Genomic DNA, 20,066 nt, shown 5'->3' on the forward strand with positions numbered 1-20,066 from the left:
TATATATATATATATATATATATATATATATATATATATATATATATATAGTCATTCACATACAGTACTGTTTCGCTGTATCACAGCTCATCAGAGCGGCTAAACAGGCAACTACCTAAAGCTAGGATCGAAACCCACTGTCCGTACGACAGTCATGGATTCTAACCATTACGCTATACGGACGCTGCTGTGCGAGTAGTGAATTAACGATGTTTTGACATCGTCCGAAGTACCTAAGCTCGATTTGTTTAAACAAAGTGCATCGCTTAATATGCTGATGGTACTTCGTGTATCACTTCCCAATATGTTCAACTCAAGATAAGGAGCATTATAGTTTTGGCAAAAGCATAGGTTATATATATATATATATATATATATATATATATATATATATATATGTGTGTGTGTATGTATGTATGTATATATATATATATATATATATATATATATATATATATATATAACATATACTTTTGTCAGAACTTTTTATCCTAAATGGTACGCAATTGCGCGCAATGTAAAAAATATGAATAAATAGAATTGGGTGTAATATAAAATCAAACCAATCATTTAATAGTTAACCATAAAAAAATGAATAATTTATTAATTAGTTAAAGTTCATTTTAAAAGAATATGCAAATTAGTAAACCTTTATTACGTCTATCGTATATCCATCATATTAAGAAGTTACTTTTAATAATTTTTTTAAAAAGAAACAGCAAGATTTTAATTACGATGAAAAACTTAACTATATATATATGTGTGTGTGTTTTATTATTGCAACCTCAAGTTTATTAACTTAATTCATTACAAATTGTTTCAATAGACAGAGCAAAAATTATCCGTCCATGTCGTCAGATGATTCAAGTTAAAAGTTTAAACAATTTGTAATGAATTGAGTTAATACACTTGAGGTTGTAATAATAAAAACATACTTGGCTCTCCTAACGTATTGAGCACTTTTTATCCTCGTTTTTAACACACACACACACACACACACACACACATATATATATATATATATATATATATATATATATATAAATATAGATGAAAAGGCAAATATTTGGCTCTCCTAACGTATTGAGCACTTTTTATCCTCGTTTTTAACACACACACACACACACACACACATATATATATATATATATATATATATATATATATATATATATATATATATATATATATATATATGATGAAAAGGCAAATTTTTATATTCATGATTAAATAAAAGAAATGGATGACCGATTTTTCTCCCACTCTTCTAGAGCTGGATCGAGGGGGCATTTAATTTTAAAGGCGAGATTAGGCCAAGAGGGAAAATACATTTAAAATAAAGTGTACGAGGATAAACGAGGAAAAAAAAACGGGTAAAAGTTACACATCTAAAATACACCTACTAAATGTACAAGAATAGGCTAATCACATTCAAACCTTCCTTCTGTTTACAAAAAAAAGGTCTCTTCAAACGAACGTGAATGGTCTCGAAGATCTTCAGGTGAAAATCGGAATGAGCACGATTAAAAATGGTAAATGAAGATAATGAATTGGACCTATCGATCAACGGACGTTCTAAGTAACACATCAATAGCAGATCATTTGCTTAAAAACTCCGTCTTGTGCTAAGAACTTCAGCATTGTCACGTTTACAATTTTGAGTCGTGCTCATTTCGATTTTCATCTGAAGATCTTGTAGACAATAGTGTTTTTGTTACCAATACATCGAGGAAAGCTATGGACGAGTTAATCACTTCTTCATAAGTATACTGTAACGCGGGATGCGTCCTATTGAGTAAGGAGAACAAAATATATGTCTCTTCAAACGTAAACAGAAGGAATCTCTCTTAGGTTTTAACGTGATTAGCCTCTAGGAGATTCCATCATTGTGCATTAATCATGAGTAGGTTTATGTAAGAAATATAGTGCTTCCCTCAATCACTACGCTCATCGCCTTTAAGACTCCCGTCGTAGCCAAGAAATTTCTTAAACAGCCATTGTGCTGTGCGTTGAGTAGTGGTTCCTGGGCCAAACGCTTCGTTTATATCGCGAGCTGTTTCGGCAGCTTTTCTGTCTAGCATGAATCGAAATAAGAAAATTGTGCGAATTTTCTTTTTTTTCCCTCATCTTCTATACAGTGTTCTGAAAAGAAGACATTGGTTTCAAAACGATTGCAATTTAAACGATTGGACAACGGGAGACGCTCAGTTCAATGGTTAAACGCCAAAAAAGCTGCACGATACTTCCCGAAGCTAGAGTTGCACAAAAAGAAGGTCATGCTGACTGTTTGGTGATCTGCGACCGATTTCATACATTACAGTTTTTTTAATGCAGGCAAAACCATTACGGCGGAAACGTACTGTTAACAAATGGATGAAATGCATCGGAAACTTCGACAACAACACCCAGCATTAGTCAACAGAAAATGTCAAATTCTCATCCACGACAGTGACTGACGGCACGTTGTTTAACCGATTCTGCAGAAGTTGAATGAATTGGGCTACAAAATTCATCTTTAGAAACTTTATCACCACCAGAACGAAGGATTTTTGGCGTTACTGGCATAAATACACTTGTTTTGCGTTTGCAAAAATGTGTTGATTCTGGCAGTGCTTTTTTCGATCAATATACTTTTGTTTGAGCCGAGATATACTCATCGTAATTTAAAAGTTAAAAACCGCAAAAACTTTCTTGTCAACCAAATACATTTCTCTATCTATATATCTACATGTCCACCAAATACATTTCTCTCTCTATATATATATACATACATTTATATATAGCTATGTTTATCTGTCTCTGCCTATCTATCTATCTATCTCTATAGATAGATAGATATACAGACAGACAGATAGATAGATAGATAGATAGATAGATAGATAGATAGATAGATTTCTCTTTATATCGTTTCATATATGTGTATAACATATGTATACTATATATGTATGTATGTGTGTGTGTTCTACTCTTAGCATGGTTTATATTTTTAAAATACAGGGTGTCCAAAAGGTCACATAAGGGTTTAAAGCCTTTATTATTTTACAATTGATGATTTTTTTCTCTATTTCAAGTATTTTACAGATAATATTTTTGAAATTAATTATGGATAAGTATAGCATTGAACAACGCACGCAAGTTGTGAAATATTTTTCTCAAAACCAGGGGTCAATTGATTTGACTCATTATCTCTCGCTATAGCAATGTCAAATAGCCACCACTTTCCCCAGACTTAACTAGCCCCGACTTTTCTTGCGGGGATATCCTAAAGCAATAGTCTATGTAAACAAACCCCAAACCTTGCAATAATTGAAGGAAAAAATTAGGAACGAAATAAGGGAATTAAAACGCAATCCAGAGATTCTGCAATCTCATTAATAATGTTTTGTAAAAAAGCACAAATATGCGAAGTTAAAATTTGGGCAACATTTAAAAGACGTTATTTTTCATAAATAAAGTTTGTGCCAATTTTGAATTATTAAAAAAAAGTATTTTTTAATGTCTTACTCAGATTGTGTTAAAATTACAGAAATATATCATAAAAAAAAATCTATTTACGTTCAAAACCCTGCAGTGACTTTTTGGACATCCTGTACAAATATACGCATATATAGATTTTTTTTCTATATGTATACGTATTTATACATAGCTGTTTCTCTCTCTCTCTCTCTCTCTCTCTCTCTCTCTCTCTCTCTCTCTCTTTCTTTCTCTCTCTCTCTCTCTCTCTCTCTCTCTCTCTACATATATATTTCTCTTTCTCTCGTTCCATACATATTTATATAGTATATATATCTGTGTGTGTGTGTGTGTGTGTGTGTGTGTGTGTGTGTGTGTGTGTGTGTGTGTGTGTGTGTTCTACTCTTAGCGTGTTTTCCCTTTCGTTCCCAACCACTAATTTAATATGGATCTTATTTCTGATAACGAGGCAATTGTGGAGGACGAAAAGCAGGTGGAAGCAATCAACGATTTGGGGCTACAGAAGGATTTCTCAAACGATAATCTACAAATAACTGCCCATTACTTTATATTAACGTTTCAAACTCTAGTTTAGTCATAGATTTTACAAGCCTTCACCGACTTGAGATATAAAATACTCAGAATGCAAGTTATGTTCAAAATCCGGACAAGATTACTAAACTATTCATGGTCAAGAAATTACTTTAAGATAGGCATGTGAAAAAAGTCACTTCATATTTAGTATACACAGTGGAAAATCAATGGCAAGATTTCGAAATCATGTTCTCTCTCTCTCTCTCTCTCTCTCTCTCTCTATATATATATATATATATATATGTATATATATATATATATATATATATATCTTTCTCTCTCTCTCTCTCTCTCTCTCTCTCTCTATATATATATATATATATATATATATATATATATATATATATATATATATATATATATTAGTGTTGGGACGATTAAGCGGAATCGGAATTGGGAATTGAAAAAATCGGAGCTTTTTGGGGTATCGGAATCGGAAAAACTTTTTAGCCTATTTTCCAATGCCAAAACCGATTCCTTAAATTATCTTTTTTCATTTGATTTTGGTTTAAGAAACATCTTCCACTGCTTGTAGTAATAATGAAATGATAAATATTTATTGATTTAAACTTCCAGTAAGACTAAAATCTTCAGATCACCTTCTCACAAGTGTGTTTTTACGTTTGAGAAAATATAGGCATATTTAATATGAGTATTTTTACGGTAATCGGGGCAAAATAACACTTTTATAGTTAAATATTTAGAGATTTATAAAGAATCGAAATCGGAATCGGTGATTGTATCGGAATCGGGAATTTAGTACGGAATCGGTAATTGTATCGGAATCGGGAAAAATACTGGAATCGTCTCACCACTTTATATATATATATAAAGAGAGACAGAGACAGACAGAGATAGACAAACGAACAGACAGACAGCGACAGACACAGAAAGAAAGAAAGAAAGAAAGAGAGAAAGAGAGAGAAAGTGAGAAATTAAATCGGAACAGAACAAAATTATATGTTCATCAACGTTTTGTCAATATTTCAAGACTTCCTCGAGATGAAATGTTTGAAGAAATAAAATATCAGTACAATATTTGAAAGTATTGTTGTGTTTGTAATGTGAAATGGGTGGGTTTTTTTTATTATTATTCTATTTCCGAGCGGAGAAAAATAGCATTCTAAGTGTTTACAGCGTTTAATGGATAGAATGAGTGATTATTGAAATGATGTTTACTCGTTAGAATTTAAAGATATCATGCTGCTTCTGTTGTGTTAGTTAAACTGTCTCAAACTAAAAGTTCTTTTTTTTATATAAGTTTAGTGGCTTAAGGAGATAAATTGTAGAAACCGTTACGCTGTTTGATTGTGCTTGAGTTTATAATGCCCGCTGATTATAAGCTTTCAAAATCAGCGCTCATTACAAACTCAAACACAACTAAACGGCGTAACGGCTTCTACATCCTTTTTTTTTTTTTTTTTACAGAAGAGACGTTGCGAGTCTGTCTCTGCTCTATTGTAATATTTATAGTGTTCGACTGAGTTTACAATCTATAGCGCCTACCTGTCAAACGTTCGCAACTAATACTCGACCAGCTGCAACAACTGTCAAGAACTTTCGTCGCTCTCAACCACTAAACGAAAATTCCATGAGTAAAGTGTACTGCTTATTTTATATTTCCACGTGCACCATTATTCGCTTCGTTAAGTAGCCCTGGACGACGGCGGTCCGTATTTTCCAATTAAAAAAAAAAAAATTTTTTTTAATTAAAAAATTAAAAAATAAAACACATAATGTGGAGGTAGATACTGTCCAACCAACGAAGACATTTCGATATTAATGAGTTTCATCAGCACTGGTGTCCAGTAAATATGCCCCCCCAAAAAAAAAACTCGAGAATCTCAGCTTGGGACACGGGATAAGCATGCGAGCGTGAAGGGGACAGTAACTGTTTCTGTATCGGAAAGACTGAATCACATCTGGATGCCTTTAAAAACTGAGAGAGAAGCATATAGCAAAGCATTCTATCTTAGATTTTCAGATCATAATACGGTAAAGTTATGAGGTACCTTCAATAAGTTTCCAGACTTTTTTTTTTGTATAGGCATGTAAATTATCGTAGACTCTTTAAAATCCAATATCTTAATGCTATACATCTTATGAGATGACTGACCAATTTCTATGATTTCAGGTCCAAATGAACAGCTATAAAAGGAATTGGAATACACCCTACTAAAGCCTGATTGTCACAGTTGGTGAATTTCAAAAATGCAATCTGGGCGTGAGGACACTTTAGAAGAACGGTGTGCAATACAATTCTGTTTTAAACTTGGAAAAATGTACCAGAAACGTATGGAATGCTTCAGACTGTTTTTGGACCATCTTGCATGAATCGAGCATCAGTTGTTGAGTAGCATAAGAGATTCAAAGGAGGCAGGGAGTCTATGAGGGATGATGAAAGGTGTAGGAGGAGTAAGTAAGTCAGAACACCAGAGTTAATTTGCAAAAATAAAGAATTTCATAGATAAGGACCGTATTGTGTCTATAGAGACAATAAGTGCAAAATTTGATGTCAGTGTGGGAACTGCACACATAAGTATTCACGAGGAACTAAAGATGTGGAAGATTTGAGCGAAGTTTGTTCCAAGGGTGCTCTATTCTTGTCACAGACTATTTGACAAAGATGAGCATCAAGACAGTTCCTTATGCTCTCTATTATCCAGACCTTTCTTCCTGTGAATTTTAGTTATTCTCTCAGCTAATGTAAAAGCTTGGAGGCTGTCGTTATGAGACAATTGAGTAGATGAAAGAAGCTGTGACGAGGCTCATTGAACGGTACAATAATTGCATTGCAGCCGGAGGAGATTACTTTCAAGGGGACTGGAGTTTCGTGTATTCTATCAATAAAACAGTCTGGAAACTTATTAAAAAAACCTCGTATTATGCAGGGTGGAACGATAAATGTGTCGCCCTAATTAAAACAACACTACAGCTTTATTTTAAAAGTTTTAATGAAAAAAAAATCAATTCAAGTAACTTGATTATGTAGTAGAGTTGATATCTATTCAATGTAGCCGCCTTCAGCTTCAATCATCGCCTCGATACGAGTTCGGAACTGGGAGCACGCCTTTTCAACAAGCGCCGGCGGAGGAATGGCGGTTATCAGGCTGGCTTTGGTGTTGTGAGAGGTCATGTTGGTTGTGTTCTCGACGTATGACCAAACGATGTAGTCCAGCGGGTTCAGGTCGGAGGACGAGTGAGCCAGTAAGAGAAGGGTACAAAGTCGTAGTACTCTTTCTGAAGCCAAGCCTGAGTCTTTTGGGGCTTGTGGGTCGGTAGGTGTATCAGAATTTTTGTAGGAATTTTTTACACACCTAACACGAAACTGCGAATAAAATATAAAAAACTCGTAATTTCTCTGGTAAAAGTGGGTTGTTTATTTTCTTTATGAATTATACTTCCAAAATAAACTATTAAAGTTGTTTTAAAAGTAATAGAAATATTTTTTAAAACAGTAATGAATTTTACGAACTAAATATTTTTCAATTTTTAAGCTTTAAAAATCTATCAAAATTTTTCTATTGATTCTATTTTTACGATATTTTCAGGGTCAATGTGAAATTTTATGCTCTTTCCAATAAACTGAATATAATATTTTAGACAAACGTTCTTTTTAAATTCACGCCCCCCCCCCGCCATTTTCAAGTGTCTATTAAAAAGTAAATAATTAATTTACTCACCAAAGTTTTATATATCACAAATTGAAGAGAAAATGTCAATAAATAATATATTCAAATTTAAAACAAAAAAGTAGTGTTTTTTAGAAATTTACCTGTAAAGTTCGAAGTTTAAAACTTTTTTTAAAAACCACGTTGTTTGTTTTTTCTTTTGTTTTTTCTTTTTGATGAAACCTTGGTTCTTGCTCCTTAAATTGAAAATAAATTAGGGCTTGAATTACATTTTTCGAGTAGTTATAAGCTTGGTAAGACAGGGGTCGAATAATTCACGCCTACCATTTTGAAATGTCTATTAAAAAGTAAATGATTAATTTACTCACCAAATTGTTATATATCACAAATTGAAGAGCAACAGACAATAAATAATATATTCAAATTTAAAACAAAAAAAAGTAGTGTTTTTTTAGAAATTTACCTGTAAAGTCCGAAGTTTAAAACATTTAAAAAAAAAAACACGTTGTTTGTTTTTTTGTTGTTTTTTTTTTTTTAATGAAACCTTGGTCCTTGCTACTTTAATGGAAAAAATAAATTAGGACTTGAATTACATTTTTCGATGAGTTATTAGCTTGGAAAGACTGGGTGGAATTATTCACTATTTTTCACGAAATTTCTGACACACCTAGTGGGTCGGTGCCGAGTCCTGCTGCCACACTCTGGGTCTGTCAGCGGCCACCTGATTGCATCAGAGGATCACCACACGCTTTGATATTGACTTTGAAGATGTGAGCTAGCCCTCACTTGAAACCACACCAAAGACCACAAGAGTAGCCGGAAACTTCGTTGAGCTGTGCACTCAAGCGTTGGACTATCTGGATTTGCATTTTGAGAATGCTGGCAATGGTCTTGCTCTCATAACTTGTATTGGTAGAGAGCATGAGTTGTACAGTGGCTCATCTCCGATCTTACTTGTTGAACAATATGTCACTTTCAGACGATAGAAGGCTCCTGTCGCTCTTGGGATTTGTACACAACTGGCCAACTAGTAGATGGCCTGCAACAAAAAAACGAATTCCAGTTTTCATCAAACTGAAATGGAATCATACCGTTGTTTCTAGGGCGACAATTTTATCGTTCCATCCTGTACAGCGCACTATAAAGAAGTATTTAAGCTCGTATATTTTGTATGCATGCGTTTTCTGAATTAACTTCCTAAATATCGCTAACAGCTGCCAAAAGTTGAGCCGTGAAACTAAAATAATCTACGAACAAGCTGATAATATATACCCCGTTATATTAATTCGAAATGTGTTGAATTAAAAGCTAATTTATAAGAAATATGGGTTCTATCCTTTTTCCCCAAGGTGCGATATTAATTTTCCATAATAGCGAACGATATGCAATTAATGTGTGTGTGTGTGTAGAGAGAGGGGGGGCTCGGGCAGCTGTTTCGTAGCGTTAAGGCATTTATGTTGTCTGCATTGCGTATTTATTTTTTACAAATTTACAACACGAGTAAACTTGAGAACTTAATTCGTTTTACGGAATAGTAATTACATTGAGATAAGAAAAAGATCAATATACAAGATAAAGCGATTAACAAATAATAAAAATTGATTATGAAAATAAAAATTGTTTAGATTACAATATTTAGTAATCCATTGAAAAATCTTTAACCCATAGATTTTCAAAATAGGTCATTTTTATCAGAGAATGAAAATCAATAAAAAAAAATTGTATTACTGGTTAATATAACTGAAAATATTTTAATCAAAAATAAAAGAAAAACGTTTATGTGAATCCAAAAAGAAAAACATTTATGTGTTTATTGAATTTCAATAGAAGTTGGGGATCAAACAATCAATGAAATTATAACGAGTAACGCCCAAAATGAAAAATGGAGGGATCTGACATCCCAGGTGCGAATGAAGTTTACTTTATTTCAATTTCTTATTTGAATATTTGATGAATTTATAATAATTGCATTTTATTCAATTTATTTATTTGAAAATATAAGTTACTGAATGAGGTGGCGCTTATTGGAAATTTAGGGGGACATGCTGTCACTCAGACTCCAGGGGACACCACCTGCTATTGTCTGTAAGTAAACATAACTTATGTGAAAAGTCTTGGTGAGCAAAAATTATCGTGTGTTTGTCCATGCATCAGTGTATGTATATGTATGTATATGTGTGTGCGTGTGCATGCGTGTGTATTTGCATGCGTGCGTATATGTGTGCATGTGTGCGTGTGTGTGTGTGTGTGTGATGTGGCGGGTACTATCAACACAGACAATACAGCTGAAATCGGGAATATATGTAAATAGAGTTTATTAAATTCATATCACGTTCTATAGAATTTGACCTTTTTCTGATGTCGGAAACTATCTGAATTAATATCACGAAACATTTGTTCATCTTCACACCATGAAGAAATTAACATCGTTGCGAATCTGATTGTGGATTATATATATATATATATATATATATATATATATATATATATATATATATATATTTATATATATATATATATAATCCACAATGAGATATATATATATATATATATATATATTTATCTATATATAGAGATAAATAGATATAGATATATAAATATATACAGTTGTGCCCGATATTATTCATACCCCCCTTGAAAATTGAGTTTATTAGGTGTAACTTTTGTAAGAATTTATTGTTTACGTCCATATTGATACATATTCTTAATAAACCTCTTCTGATCATTTTCGTCATTTTAAAATCTCGGGATACTTGTAATAAAAGAAATATACAGCTATTTATAAAATCTGCAATGTTCAAAAATAATCATACCTCCTTATTTTTTCAGTATTAATCGAGTTTCTGACTGTTTGTTTTCTGTTTGATTCTTATTTTGAATGCTTTTATACAACCTTTGATTAATTTCATTTCGTTTTTTGCATTTTTCAGAAATTAAAATGATATCAACTGAAAACCAATAAAAGAATAAAAATTATTAGAATGGGGAAGAAAAAAGAGCTTAGTAATGATCTTAGGACTAAAATTGTGAATTCACATAAGGATGGTTTAGGTTACAAGTCAATTTTCAAGAAATTTGAGGTCCCTACAGCAACAGTACAGAGCATCATCAAAAAATTCCAGAGCCACCACACAACAAACAACTTGATTGGTAGAGGAAGAAAAAGGAAACTGTCTGCTAGAGCCACCAGGAATATTGTAAGAAGTGTTAATGCAAATCCAACCACCACTAATAAGGACATTTTAGAAAATCTGGAGTCTTCTGGCATAAAAATATCAAGGCAAACATTGCAAAGGACTCTGCATGAAAATGGTCTGAAAGGAAGAAGACCAAGAAGGACTCCATTGCACACCGGAAAACACCTTGCAGCACGTCTAAAGTTTGCTAGGACCCATGTGAATTCTCCAGAGTCCGTTTTCTCAAGTATTTTGTGGACTGACGAAACAAAAATTGAATTGTTTGGCCATATGGATGCTTCTTACGTTTGAAGGAAGAAAGGAGAAGCTTACAACCCAAAGAACACCATACCCACGGTGAAACATGGTGGTGGTAGCCTAATGTTTTGGGGCTCCTTTTCGGCTAGTGGTCCAGGTAGTTTGGTCAAGATAGATGGAACCATGAAGAAGGAGCAATATTTGGAGATACTCAAGAAAAACATTAGACAGGATGCGGAGAAGCTCCATTTAGGACCAAACTGGGTCCTTCAACAGGATAATGATCCAAAACATACTGCCAAAATAATCAAGAAATGGTTTGAGGATAATCAAATTAATGTTTTGAAATGGCCTAGCCAGAGTCCCGACCTGAACCCTATCGAAAACCTCTGGCACATATTGAAAACTGAGGTTAAAAAGCGGAAACCTAGAAATTTGAGGGATTTGGAGAACTACTGCATTGAAGAATGGTCAAAAATCAGTGTTGATGCTTGTAAAAACCTTGTTGATAAATATCCCAAACGGTTACAGGCAGTTATTAAGAATAAAGGGCATGCTATTGACTATTAGTAAGAGAGGTATGAATAATTTTGAACTAGTGCCATTATTGTTTTTCTTTGTATAATGTTTCAAACTTGCATAATTTATTTATTTGTTGAGTTTAAATTAAATGCTTATGCTTGATTTATTGTTTGAAATCCCTTTAATATTGTCTACCTTCTGGTTTGAGCAATATTCTTATAGAAATCTCAAAGATCCGAGGGGTATGAATGATATCGGGCACAAGTGTATGTGTGTATATATATATCTATATATATATTTAATTTTGAAGTTACTACTGTACAAAATAATAATCAGTTAAGAATTGACTCTATAATAATATATATATATGACTTGGCTTCAAGTAAAACCAAGTAAAACCAGGACATTAAACTCCCCAGTAATATTGGCTGCCCGATCGGAAAATACGCTTAAATGTTATATTTAATTCATGCAGATTGCGTATTTATTAGTAGAGAGCAACGTTTCGATGGATTATAATATTGTACCTACTATATAGTAGTTATTTCAAAAGTTTTTTTTTTTAAATATCACCTAGAATCATAACCAAGACATTTAATTCTCTAGTGATATTTGCTGCAATTTGACCTAAGGACACATGTATATCAAAACTGTATAAATAAATACAGTTATATTTGCGCATGCGTAGAGCATACTCAATTAAGTCAACTTACGCTTGCCAAGTTCCAATTTTCCAATTTTGATCCTTTTAGTAGCTTTTTTTCAGGCTAAAAACTAAATCAAATTTTTTCCAGAAGTCTGAATTCTCCATATATCAAGTTTCAAGTCTTTGACTAAAAATTGATAGAGTAGTTTAGTAGAGACCGTTCCCTGCGCACAAACAAACAGACAAAGTTACTTTTGTATATATATATATATATATATATATATATATATATATATATATATATATATATATATGAATAGATAGATTATACGCCCAAAACAATACTTCATGCACTTCTTAGTATATTATTATATTTTTTCTGCGACTGATCTTTTCAATGTGCTTAGTAAATATGAAAAAATAGTCATCGTGTTTTTTTTTGTTTGAAACTTGCAAACCTTTGTTGTGGCTAGCGACTGTTTATACTTTGAAGTTTATAGTTCTAGACTATATTTTTTAATAAAGTTCTCTAAAATGAGCATCCTTATTCACCATGCACAAGGCATATTGCTAAAGATGTAAGAAACAACTGTGATTAGGCGACAGATTTATAGCAAACATCATAAGTAGACGGTTTGTGAGGTAGGATGTCTGTTCACAATATTGTTCAATACATTTAAATTTCCGCAGGTTGGTGCGATCGGAGAACCAAAAAGGGGATTCCAAAAGCAATCGATCCGAGGAAAGAAGCTATTAGAGTTAAACGTTTTCCGACATACGGAGACCTTTTTAGTGAATAGGTAGAATTTCGCTGTTAGTCAGGGATATTTATATTTAGGGTTACAATTGAAGTAAGTTTGTTGGAGCACATTCCATTAAAGTACTTGTGAAAGGTATACAGGAGTGCAACACTGCGGCAGTAGGATAGAGGCCGCAGTTTGGTATACATTGTGGAACCTATTATGTCAGGAACTCTTTTCTGAACTCTGTCTAAAATGAAGAGATTACCTCTTGGTGCACTGCCCAGATGCGGCAACAATACTTCATACATATGTTTACTGCATATATATAGGATACTGGGATGCATAGAGGAAGCTCATTTTCTTTGCAGCAGCCTTGGCAATTTCTTCTATGTATTTGTTCTAATTCATATAACCTGTGAATGGTAGGTTAAATAGTTTGAACGTTTGACTCTAAGGAATCGATGGTTAGAACGGTTACTCATAGGATTTTTTTGTTTGTTTTGTTTTGTTTTGTTTTTGTTTGTTTTTTAGAAAAAGAAACTTGGCTTTATAGCATAAAATATAATCATCCAGTTTTGGTTCCATTCTAATACGATTCTATGCCATTCTGTAAAATAGAAATATACTTAATACAAATTGAGATACAACGAAACGTTCGAGTTTAAGTGCTGGAAGTATTCATCAGGCTAAACTTATAAATTTATATTCAACAATCTCGTTTATAGTTAAGGGGTGTTCACTTCAACTTGATTATATACGGTATAATCACGTTGACACACCGGTTCTCATTAGATCACCGAACTTAACTACCGTTCAACCTGGTTTGTACCAGACGGGTGACTATTTATGTAAAAGAAGACTGAGCCCTCCTTGAAAGAACTACAAAAACTTCGTTGTCGTTATCGCCCATGACGGGAATATACAGTCGACTGAGGACCGCTTGTAAATTTAATATTCGCAACGAAGTCAATTACAACCGCTTAGTGTGTGTGTGCCGTTTCTGTATAGAGTACGGTACTCCAAATTGGTTGGAAATTATTGATGCTACTTTTATGAAATGGATTGTAAAATGCAAATACATGGATTTAGCCTAACCAATTCCTTCGAGAATGAAGCAAAATTTCCTGTGTAGTTCCCATGCTATATATATATATATATATATATATATATATATATATATATATATATATATATATATATATATATATATATAGTAATTTATAAAATATATATGGCGATTAAGCTACACTGAATATTCTGCGTTTCATCCAACTATAGGATTCGTCAGGCTTATGCGCATAAGCCTGACGAATCCTATAGTTGGATGAAACGCAGAATATTCAGTTTAGCTTAATCGCCATATATATTTTATAAATTACTAACTAGCTCTACCTACGTATTGAGCACTTTTGAAGTAAATACTTTAAGTTTACGCATAAATCTATACTTTCGTATATTAAATTTATGTGAATAAATGAAGTAGTTATATATATATATATATATATATATATATATATATATATATATATATATATATATATATATATATATGTTTTTGTGTGTATATATATACTAGAAAAAGTACCCGTCGTTGACCGGGTTCAAAAACAGCCTACAGAAAATGGACTCTGATTTATGAAAGTATGATAGATTATGAAAAGGAAGGGTTGTAAAGAGATAGCTTCGATTTTGGGGGTATCAAACCCAAAGCAAAATATGATGAAAGTAAAAATAAAATAGATAACCCCCATAATTTATTATACCATACCTGTTCACACTGAAATACTTATCACAATATGCTGTGGATCTATATTAAAAAACCTTGTTAAACTTTGTGACCTATTTCCATTCTATGGAGGTCAGGCGCGAACGAACACCCCATAATTTTATCATACCATATTTCTTCAAACTGAAGCATAATTATCAAAGTATACTTACGCAAATAGATATGAAAAGTCTTTATTAAAGTCTGTGCCTATTTATACCATCCCTATTAAAGTTAAAACATACTCATCAAAATAATCTTATTTACATTTATATCAAAAACACTTGTAAACGTTGTATTTTTTAATTTTTAATTTTTTATTTCCATACTTTGTGGACCAGGCGTGAACGCAGACCCCACAATTTTAATGAACCACCGTTCTGCCAGATCAAACATACCCACTCCTGTGTCTCGATACATCTTCTATCATTATATGTAATCAGTTTTTTTTAAATAGTCAACCATATAGGAGCCTATTCGTGACCAGACACACACCCACACACACACACACACACTCAGCTTTATATTATAGATATGAGAATTTGCAAAAGCTCTCGAATTATCAAATATTATCCGAAATTAATAAGAATCATTTCTATTTTAAAAGGAAATTTTAAATTATTTTCCGAATAAAATATTTGCATTTTAACATGGTTTCTAAACAGTTTGTCTATTTACTCAATTTTTTAATACTTCTGAAGCTTTTGTAATTTCTTATGACACTAGTGCCTAAAAACTCAAAGTAAAGACTTTTTTTTTCAACAATAGCGCGTTCGTTAACATCAGCACAACCTTCATAATATATATATACGAGCAAACAGTTAATAAAACATGTTAAAAAAATACTTTGAAATGAGTTAAAAACATATTTAATCTGAAAAGGAAACACGAGATAAGTGGATAGTCCTTAATCCGCGGAGTTTCGAAGAAATACTTTCCTTCTCATCAGAGGGTAGGAATTAGCAAAATGCGGGATCGGATTTTTCATGCAAAAGTATTTGATGAAATAACAAGTAAGTCAAAGATCTTACATGATAACAAAAAAGTGAAGCACAGGGAATATAGTGAAGAAAAACATTTTATATATATATATATATATATATATATATATATATATATATATATATATATATATATATACTAGCAGGGGTGCCCGGCGTTGCTCGGGTGTTTGGAGGTGTATGCTGTGCAAAAAAAAGCAAAAAAACAAAAAAATGGTTAATTTCTTAAAACTTTGACCCCTATTATGACCCCTTAAAATTTATAGTTTCGGGCTCAAATCACGTTAGTAAGTTAGATCCAGGTTCAAGGAACCTATATCTAAAATTTCAAGTGTCTAGACCCAAAATTGTCGGAGGAGTTTGGTAGAGTCCTTAAAGGTCAAATCGTTGAAATTTGACCCCTTAACAGCCAAATTTCTGGCTGACACCCGTCACATCGATTTTCCCAAATATCAGTACCCGGTATTTCAAATTTCGAGTCTATAGACTAAAAATTGACAGAGTTATTGCGTAGGGAAATGTACACAGACAGACACACAGACACACAGACAGACAGACAGACACGTTCACTTTTATAGATAGATATATATATATATATTATTATTATTATTATTATTATTATATAACTATTCGAGGAACTAAAAAAAAGTCTTCGGTAACTTAGTGGAAAATAATAATATGTGCTAAGATTTGTAAATATATTAGAAGACCTGTGTAACTTATGCCTGGACTAGAACTAGAATAATTGAAGATGTAAGACATACTAAAACGTTTAAGTTAAATTACTGTAAATTGTAGACAAAAATAAATTGGGGTAACTACTAAAAAGTGCTAATTTTCAGAAATTTAAATGTAATGTGAACAACATCTAACTGCTCAACTCCCTACATAGTGCTCTTGTAGACATGGTCCCAAATATTATCCCCTCACATTCAAGTCACAATATGCCTTGTTTGGGGTGGATAAAAATAAAATTAAGGGTAAAAGATATTTTTAAAAAGATATAAAAAAGAAAAAGTAAGATATATCTGCGCTTTATGGAATTCTTTTAAGCATAAATCGATATTTAAAATGAAGAAAGAAAAAAAGGAAAAGGAAAGTCTTATAGTCGCATAATTATTGAATTTCTCTGTGCAAATGACCAGGCCGTGGCGATAGCGTTACGTCACAGCAGGATCGGAGAAAGGGGGAGAAAAAAGGAGAGGAAAAAGGCACGTGGAGGAAAGAAAGACTTTTAAGCATGTGTTGACACGGGAGAGTTTTTTACCACATGGTTGCACGACAGGAACTTTGGAACAAGGTTCAGGACATATTTATGCTCCGAATTTTTAACAAGATTTTCGAGCGACCCAATACAATGGAACGAATGCCAGACATAAGAGCTGGTTAGAGCTACAAATTAAGAAACTGTTAATTGACTCCGAGGGAAGAGAAGGAATGCGACTATATTATCGCTCACTTGAAAAATACGTGTCAGGCGGCTTGATGTGAAAACGACCGATAATAAATGCTACTTCTTTCAACTAAAAAAAACCAGTGTCGAATTTCTTTCCTGTGTATTTTTGAGACATGCATACACAGCGTCGGATCTGTGTTAAATTGTAAAGATAATATTATAAAATATTATAAATGATGAAAAATAAGTAAAAACTATATTTAACAAGTAAATCGCGTGATTGCGTTGATTAAGTAAGTAGAGTTGAACATATAGTTGTTCGACGTTACCTTTATTTGCTTGAGTTACTTAAAAAGTAAAGCACGTCCGAATTTTAATGGAAATCGGGACTTGTGTGACTGTAATAAAACGAGATGAACATAGTCAATAAAAGTACTATTTTTATTTGCTTTGAACTTATAAAAGATAATTTAAAGTGTTAATTTCCTAATTTGGTCTGATTTATTCCATTCGGAGATAAGACACAGACGTTTCTGCGAAACTTACTTTCCATAAGCGTATTTTATATTACTGTGTGACTCTACTTATGTAGTAGATACTCAAACAAAAAATGTATACATAATATATCATCTGAGCTGGTGCATCTACCACTAGTCTCTTCCTCTTAGACAGGATCCGAAAAATAGGCTCCAACCTAATAGAGCCAAACTCCATCCATGTACCCTTCTACAAGTATTATAATGGGATCTGCTCTGACATATAACTTGTGCCCACTTGACTTGCATACTCCCGACTAAACCGACAAGCAGCAAAATCCCACCTCTTCACTGTAGAGATCCCTAGATACAGTAAAGTCATCTGATACATTCTCCTAAGAACTGTTAGACTTTGAAATCCCCTCCCAGTCTCTTGCTTTCCTGACTGTAGTGACATGCCGAAGTTCAAGTTTAATTTGAACATACATCTCGCGGCTCAGCTCCCTGCATAGTGTATTTGTAGTTATGGTCCCAAATAGAACTCACTACATGCAAGTAACACTGTGGCCTATTTAGAGTAAAGAAGAGTATATATATATATATATATATATATATATATATATATATATATATGTGTGTGTGTGTGTGTGTGTGTGTGTGTGTGTGTGTGTGTGTGTGAAGCAGCAATAAAATATCTGTCTGTGTGTAGTTTCAATTTGAAGCTCAATAACTTTAATTTTAAATTCAGTTTTTCTAATTTGAAGTTAATTTTATTAAAAAGTTAACGATGAAAAATCTGTGGCACGTGGGATGGATTACTGTTCGAATTACTTTGCTCGTCTATCGCCGTTCAATTGTTTTAATTTGAGATTCGTTAATTTTGACTTTAAAATTCAGTTGTTTTAAATTATAAGATCAAAACTTTTACATATATAAAAAATGAAAATATGTCGCTGACTTTCAAAACATTGACAGAACAATGACAAACCTGCGAAGAGAAAGATGCTTATTTACTCGACCTTTTCTCGTGATGATTAGCTTTTCGTGTCAGTCTCCCATGAAATAGACACATGCGAACCGTGTTATGCTTGCTTTCTTTCACTAAGCCACTACGCAGCAACTTGGGTTATCTGGGTTTGTTTGTGGAGCTAGTTAAGCATATATACATAAATAGGATAGTTAGATCATTTATATAGATATATCTATATACATACATAAGTACCTACTTTATATATATATATATATGTGTGTGTGTGTGTGTGTGTGTATATATATATATGTATATATATATATATATATGTAATGTCTGTTTATTATGCAACCCTTATTTGTTACATATGTGCTTATGTGTTTCAGTGGAATCTCAATTCAAAGAGACCACCTCATCAGACCAAAAATAGGGACGTTAATGAAACGAGAATCAAGATTACATTCGTTTTTAATAAAAAAATAAATAAATAAATATTCGGGTGTGGTTTACGCTCTGAAAAAAAATGGGGGTGTATAGTTTGTAAATTTGGACAGTAGAGGTTTTGGAGGAAGGTGTGGTGAAGAAAAAGGAGTAGGGTCGAAGTTCCACTGAAACACGTATGCACATATGTAGCCAATAATGTTTGTATCATAAGCAGACTATATAAACAAGCTCTGTCCTCCATTGAACGCTCTTTAATAATCACGGGGATTTCATAAGATTTACATCTAAGAAGCCAATCTATACAACCATTATACACACACACACACACACACACACACACATATATATATATATATATATATATATATATATATATATATATATATATATATTTATATATATATGAAGAAGAAGAAGAAGAAGAAGAAGAAGAAGAAGAAGAAGAAGAAGAAGAAGAAGAAGAGTGCTGTAAAGTAGAAATTTACAAAAGGTTTTCTTACTCGGCAGAATATGCCAAATCTGGTAGCTAGGTGCTCCTTAATCCGCGGAGTTTCAAAGAATGCTAATTGTTCTCACCAGAGGAAAAAACTGTTAGCAAATAAAACAGATAGTCAAGCTAAAACTTTAAAATTTCTATGTAGCTGCATAGGATGAAACTACAAGTGTTATGATTTGTAGTCACAAAACTTAGAAAACAAAAGAATAAAAATATGGAAAACAGTTCATGCGGACAGTTCAATTGAGAGTTCAACATTAAAATAAAAATAACCAAACGTATTTTTTTTCTTGCTTATCAAATTCCTCCTCAAAGGTTTTTTGTACATATAGTCACCCACATACAGTACTGTTTCGCAGCTCATCAGTGCGGCTAGACAACAACTACCTCAAGCCAGGATCGAAATCCGACCGGTCAAATGACAGGCGGAGCGTCCAACCGTTGCACTGTTCGGCTGCTGCTATACGGGTAGTGAATTAAGAATGTTTTGACAT

This window comes from Euprymna scolopes, chromosome 12 (assembly GCF_053919585.1).
Source record: "Euprymna scolopes isolate OS-2025 chromosome 12, ASM5391958v1, whole genome shotgun sequence".
Taxonomy (NCBI): Eukaryota; Metazoa; Mollusca; class Cephalopoda; order Sepiida; family Sepiolidae; genus Euprymna; species Euprymna scolopes.